The sequence below is a fragment of the Echinops telfairi genome, unplaced genomic scaffold (assembly GCF_000313985.2).
Source record: "Echinops telfairi isolate 266 unplaced genomic scaffold, ASM31398v2 ScPeMD7_7472;HRSCAF=8510, whole genome shotgun sequence".
NCBI lineage: Eukaryota > Metazoa > Chordata > Mammalia > Afrosoricida > Tenrecidae > Echinops > Echinops telfairi.
The window spans coordinates 3,519,857-3,526,982 of NW_022111376.1; positions in this window are offsets into that span (position 1 = coordinate 3,519,857).

The following is a 7,126-nucleotide window of genomic DNA, read 5'->3' on the forward strand; positions in this document are numbered from 1 at the left end:
TCTGGTGTGCATCCTTTCCCCACGGAAGGTCCTCCCGCCCATTACTGGCCACCACCACGCCCCCAGGAGCCTCAGGACACATCCCACAGGTGTCTGCAGGGCAAAGCACCAAGAGTTCCCACAAGCATGAGGGGTGCCTGCCGGGAGTGTCACCCCACCCAGACCCTCTCTGGGTCAGCTGCAGCCCCCTGGCCAGGAGCACCTCAGAGGTGGCAAGCCCTTGCCTGGATCCTCTCCCCTCCCCATCTGGGAGGGGCAACTTCTTTCAGAGAACTTGAATGCCACCAAGGGGGCAGTACACGGAGCTGAGCAGGGTGATTGACAGGCAGAGGAAGATTGGCTCCTAAGCGTGGATAGGGTGCTGGTCACCTGCATGGCCTCCTACCAGTGTGGAGGGCCGCAAACCCCTGTAGCCTCACCTTCTGGGAATGGGGCAGGCTGCACACAAGCGATTCTGCCCAGAGGCACGGGAGTCAGGGCTTGTCAGAATGGGGTGTGCTGGGAGCCTGCCACCTCTGTGCCCCATGGGCAGAGGAGGAGGCTCCTACCGCAGAGCCTGGAAGATGACAAGAAGCCCTGTTCCTTCGGCTTAAAAGCCAAGCTGTCACTTGTAGGACTAGGCGCACCTAACCTAAGCTATGCTATTTTCAATCCCTGCATGCATGCAAAGGCTGGGCAGCGAATAAGGAAAACTTGATGTCTGTGGATTATGATATTGGCAGCGAACACTCACTGTCTCCTGGGCTGCCAGGAGAACAAACAAAGCCCTGCTGAAAGAAGTCCGGCCAGAGGGCTCCTTAGAAGGGAGCATGGCCAGACTCGGACTCCTGTACTGTGGATATGTTGTCAGGAGAGACCAGGCCCTGGAGAAGGTCATCCTGCTTGGGACGGTGGCAGGGCAGTGACAAAGAGGAAGACCCTTGAGGAGATGGACGGACACAGTGGCTGCATCAATGGGCTCGAGCACAGGAGCAATTGCTAGGACCAATTCTGCGAATGGCGCAGGCCCATGTAGGCTTTCGTCGTCGGAAACCACCCGAAGGCACCTAACAATGACAGGAATGGATTCTCCTTCTCCCGGAGGATAGAAACCTGAAATCAAGGTGTGGGCAGGGCTGTTCTCCCTCGGAAGTGACAAAAAGGGATGGGGAGGAGACAGGGAGCAGCTTCGGCCCCTCCCTGGCCAAGCCTCTCCTCACCTGTCTGATAGCTGGAGTCACTGGAGGGCATCTAGGGGGTGGGAATGAGGCTCCTCCTCCATCTCGCTCCAAAAGGGTTCCCGCTGGGCAAGGAGTCTACGGTGGCCAGTTTACCCCTTGGAAAGTGAATGCTGGAAAGTGCCCCCAAAGAGGGCAGTGTGAAACACAGGGGTAGGGGTGGCATCATGAAAGGCAAAAGCATCAGACAGGATCACTTGCATCTGCCATTTCACAGGAGGGGGCCACGGTGCAGTCCTGGATGGAGGGGGGTGGTGCTTTGTCAAGGTCAGATAGCCAATGAAAGGCCAGCCGAGCACTGGACACACTCCCTGTTACACCACTTGCCACTACAGCCTCTCTCGGCTCAGGCGCCCAGGAAAGAGCACTGGACAGGGAGTCCAAAGGTCTGCTTCTATCTTGGACCCTCGCTTTCAGCCCCTGGGGCTGCTGGGGCAAGCGAGGGAATGGGGAAGCCTTCAGGAATCCAAGTTACAAGCACTCCCTGGACCCAGCAACTAGTCAACCCCAGGCCCCCTAGCTTGGAAGAAGCTCCCTTGCTGCCCTGTTCTACCTCTGCATGTTCAGCCCCACCCACCCAAAAGGCCCTGGGTGGTAGCAGAGTCCTGGCAGCAGCGGGGCATCAGCATCTCTCACATGTGCCAAGAGCCAGGCTGAAGAAGGCACAAGATGCAGGCAGGTCCACAAAGTATCTGATGAGGGAGGGGGCCACCTGGAGAGTGTAGGCAAGGCCGCCAGGGTGAGCGAGCGCCTAGCAACTGCGCCAAATCTGTGATCGAGGAGACCCTGGGCTGGCTCCAGTCCTTGGGCCAGTGGTGGGAACAGCAGTGACCCTCTTGTGACCCTCCCTGGAGTCAGGTCTCTGGGGCTTCCCCTGGAGGCCCACAGAGTGGCAGGAAGGAGGCTCAGCATGTGGAAAGGGCTGGAGGGGACGTGGGTCTCCGAGGGGAAAAAACGCAATCTGGAAAAAGTGGGCACGGAGGGGGTGTTTGTAATGGTCTTTACAGGGAAATGACTTTTGCATGAAAGTCTGGAATTCCACCTTCCCGCCCCCCCCCCAATACCCCAGGTTTTAGACTTCTGGGCGTCAGTGCAGGAGGAGCCCTGGGAGGCAGCTATCTGAGGCAGTGGGGATGAGGGGCAGCCTTGGCCACCCACCACTCCTGTGGGCCTGGGCTCCCTCCCACATCTCCCATAACCGCTTCTTTTCCTACTGGGAGTGGGGGCAGATAAAAGTGATGGCTTAGGTCTACTGGACACCTCATTTGGCCTCGAAGGCTGGTGGGCAGGACCCTGGGACACGTCTGGGGAGGCCAGGCAGCAGAGCCTGGGAGTCCTCTCACTCCAAACAGGCCCCCTTGCTAAAGGTGCTCTCTGCCCTGCCAAGTCACATTGTCGTTGTCAGGCCTGTGCAGTAAGGGCCCCTCCTATAGGGCTGGGTGCCAAGGCACTAAAAGGGTTTGGGGGGGCCTCAGAGCCCAGACCCAAACCCCAACTAAGCAACACACACACATTCGTGCACACACAGACACTCACACAGAGAGGCACACACACACACACTCACTTACTCGCTATTTCTAGCATCTCTCTAGGAGCCCTGGGGGCTTGGGGTTAGGCGTTGGACTGCCATCCGAAAGGTGCACAGTTAGAAACTACCAGCAGTTCTCAGGGAGAAAGACAGGCTTTCAACGCCCATAAAGAGTTACAGTCTTGCAAACTTACAGGAGCAGGGTCAGTGCCTGAGAGTTCAGCCCCACCTATCTCTAACACTGCTCCCCCAAGTGGATTCCCTCTCATGGTGACTTTGCAGTCAGCAGCCAAGCAATGTGCTCCTTAACAAACCAGTGAATTCCTTTAGTCTAGTCACAGGTGACCCCAAGTGAGGTTTGAAGGAAAAAGCAGCACCCCACCCCTCCTTCCCAGGCCCCAAGGTTCCTCCCGCTTTCTTCCTCTCTCGCAACCCTTCGAGTGGAGGGAAGGAGCCCATCGACTGGGGCCAGGAGGCCGGCAGGAGCCACTGGCAGTAGAGGTGCACTGTTGGCCAGGCCCGGGGAGGCCCAGTGGTTCCAGCCCCAACAAAAGCACTCCCTCCCTCAGCTTCTGGTGTGGAGCACCTGTCCTGGCTCTGGTGGGGTGATTTTGTCTTTCAGGACCTGGCGGCTGTGAACATGGCAACCATAGCAACCCTCAGGCACCTCAAGGTCTCTGGGAAACTGACTCGTCACCACCAAGTGACCAGCTGAGCACACAATCACGGCATCTTGCGGAGGGCCCGCCACCACGCACCTCAGAGCTGGCATCTCCTCTGAGCCCTTGCAGTCTGGGCCCAGGGGTGGCTTTGAGGCACTGGGGGGTAGATGTAAAAGGCTCTGCTGGCTTCCCTGGGGCCCCTGCTCTGAAGGCAGCTGCTCTCCAGCTCCCTCTAGAACAGCGCCTCTCAACCTGTGGGTTGCAACCCTTTTGGGGGTCAAATGACCCTTTCACCGGTCACCACAACATGAGGAACTGTATGAAAGCGTCGTGGCATTAGGAAGGTTGAGAACCACTGTTCTAGAACCATCCAGTGGCGTGAGGCCTGGACAGTGATTCTGGCGGCCACCATCTCTGGCCATACTCTCAGGCATCCAATTCCCTGGGGCATGTGCCCCACCCCCCAGGGTTAACCTTCCAGCTCTGTGTACCCAATGTGGGAGTAGAAGATGGCCCCCAACTTAGGCAAACCTTTCTGTGGGCCTCAGTTATTCTTAGAGAAAATCACTCAATACCACCCCGCCCACCTCCAGAACGGCTAGGAGGCTTCAAAGCGTCTTTAGTTGTGAAAGTATCTTGGAAACCATCAAATGGCAAAACTGGCAGAGAGCTTATCAGAGCCAGGATAACAGAAAGACCCCAACAGGTGACTCCCATTGCCTGCTTGAGGGGAAGTCTCTTGCACTGCGTAAGTTTTGCTGGAAGGTCCTGCCTGGTCTCCTTCCCACATCTGTGGGCCTGGCATTCCTTGAAGATCTCCGTGTGTCTTGGTATCAATCTGTCACTAAATCTAGGAAGCGCTCCATGCAAGGACGTCAGGGATGATCACACCATTAACTGACTGCCAAAACACATCACTACGTAAGTGCCAAACTACTGCATTACATAGCGGACAAACCACTGAAAATCATGGCCTCGCCAAGTTGACACATAAAATGTATGGCAGAGGGAGCTAAAGGGTGGCATGTCATGGATTGAATTGTGTCCCTCTAAATGACATGCCAAATTGGCTAGGCCACAATTCTTGATATTGTGTGGTTGTACTCCATTTGGGGATCATCTGTAATTATCCTGCATTTTGGATATGTTGTAGATGCCTGACCACTATGTGCTAATGAGGCAGGGCTAAGTTAGGTTCATAGGGATTGAGTTTCATTTGTTAAATGAACAAGGCAGGATTAGGGAGGGCTGCAACACCCTCACTCATATCACGACCCCCATCAGACAGACGTCAGGAGAGTTTCCATTAAGGTGTGGCCTGCATCCCCTTTTATCTTCCAAAGGATAAGAGGAGAGAGAACCTAACCGAGGGAGAGGGCCCTGACTACCACCCAGAAAGAAGAGCTGGGAGTCGAGCTAGCGGCCTGACTTTGGCCTTCTAAAACTGCGAGAGTCCCTGTCTGTTGGTTAAAGTCATGCACAGACGGTTTTGCTGTTATAAAAACTCACTCACCGGCATCAAGTCCATTTGGACTCATAGTGACCCTCTAGGGCAGAGCAGAACTGCCCCAGTGGGTTTCCACGACTGTAACTCGTTATGGGAATAGAAAGCTTCATTGCATGGGTGGTTTCAGATTGCTGACTGTGCCGTTAGCAGCCCAGTGCATAACCACTATGCCAACTGGGATCCTTCTATTCTCCTAGCAGTGGAAGAGCACGATCACACAGGGCTGGCAACAAAATGTCGAGTCTTCAGAAGAAAATCCATCAGAAATGTGACCGGAGGGTCACAGATAAGGCTTCTTGGGAACTCTCTGTGCTGCTATCTCAACTTTCCCAAACAAAGTTTTCAACACATTGTTGCAGGACGCTTCATTCTGACCTTGATTTCCGGATGCCTAATGAATTGGGACCAGCTAGTCTCAATGCAGCACGTATCCAGAAATCATGCTCAGAACGACACGTTCTGGAGCAAAGCGGAACTCAGAGGTGACTCTGGCACAGACTAGCTGAGAGCTTCAATCAGGGGCCCGGTCTTGGCTTGACGAACCCTAACCCTAACCCTCATCAGCATCCTTATTGGTGAGAAACGAGACACATTAAGTCACTGGCTACCAAGGCTGCTTCCTCCGCACCACACATCCCAGGAGTGGGAGACAATGGCTGGCTCTCTCATACACACCCCATCCAGTCCCCATCAGCTGCCCAACCTGTCCCCAGTGTCACCCTCAGGAGGCAGTTCCCCAAAGTGAAATGAGAATGAATGTGGAGCCCCTGCCTCTGCCCCCACAAACCCAGCAAGCAGAAGAGGAGCTGCTGGTCCTCGTGCTGGCCCCTTGAGGTCTGTAGTGGGTCCTCAGCGGAGATTTTAATCAGGGAGGGAGGGCCACGAGCTTCCCTGCACCCGAGGTCAGCCTGAGGCACTTCTTGGTGCCTGCCAGTTACAGGTGGTTGGTTGATGCCTTGGGGACATTGAAGCAGAAACACAAGCTGGGGTAGGAATCCTGGCCTCTGCCTTGGAGGGCTTTATCTAAATCTGGACTCTGGGCTGGGAGGGAAAGTGAGGTGGCATATCAATGCAGGTGACCCCTGCCACGTTGTCACTGCCTTGGGCGGCAGGGCTGGTGCAAACAGCTTTGGTTTTTCTGGACAAGTAAGAGTCAAGCAGGCTGAAGCTGTTTCCCAGGCCCTCCTCCAGGGAGCCTGCCTGCTTTGAACCTCCCAGCCAGAGCTCAGACCCTTGTGTGGCCCATGGCCCCCTTGTCCCTGGGGTTTAGATGTCTGCAGGATGGGAAGGAGGCCACCTGGAGGGCCGGGGCATGAAAGGAAATGGGTCAGACCAGGAGAATTAGAACTCGAACCCAGGTCATTGAGACCCTGCTGTCTAAAGACAGGGTCTGATTCCTGGCCACCAAAAAAAAGAACGGGCGACATGTAGGGCCTAGATCTGAAGTGAGAGAGGAATGGCCCAAGGTCTATGGCGACCCTGTCTGCCCTGGATCACTGGCTTGCATGGTCTCGCCAGGCCCAAGTCCAGAAGCTCTGCGCAAAGCTCTGATGTAGGACACTGCCGCACGCAATCCAGAGTCCCAAAGCCCACTCTCCCCAACCACAGCCGGACCGTGGGAAGTAGCAGATCGCACCCACAAGAGGCACTGCCGTGGCCTCATTCTGAGACCCGCATCACCCGCCTTTCCAAAGAGGACATGACTCTTGGCTCCCCGTACCCGCAGCCAAACAATCCAGCCACAGAGACGGCGCTGCTGATCCCGTAGATTACGCGCTGTGACACCCGATTCGGCGCCTTCGGTCTGCGCAGCTCTTTCCAGATTGCCAGGAGCAATCTCTGGGATCCCCCGCCCGAAGTTCCAAGGCTCGGGTTTTAGTCCATAAAATGGACTTAAGGTGGACCTGCTGATCCTCTGGCCCATCCCCCCACCAACCACCCACCTCCGGCCAGGCCATGTGCTAATCCTCAGATAGAGCCCCGGCAAGGGTCCAGGCCACTAGCCTCGGCGGGTCCCGCCGGCCGCGCAGTCGCCTTCGGTCTCAGTTCAGAGAGAAAAAGGGAAACCCGGCCTCCCCAGGGACCCCGGCAGGGATGCTGCCAGCGGGCAGGCAGCAAAGACGGGAGGAAACGGGCGCCCTGAGGGGTCCCCCGGCCCTAGCCCCGAACATGCGGCCCGGGGGCCGCCCGCTGACAACAGCTACTCGACAGC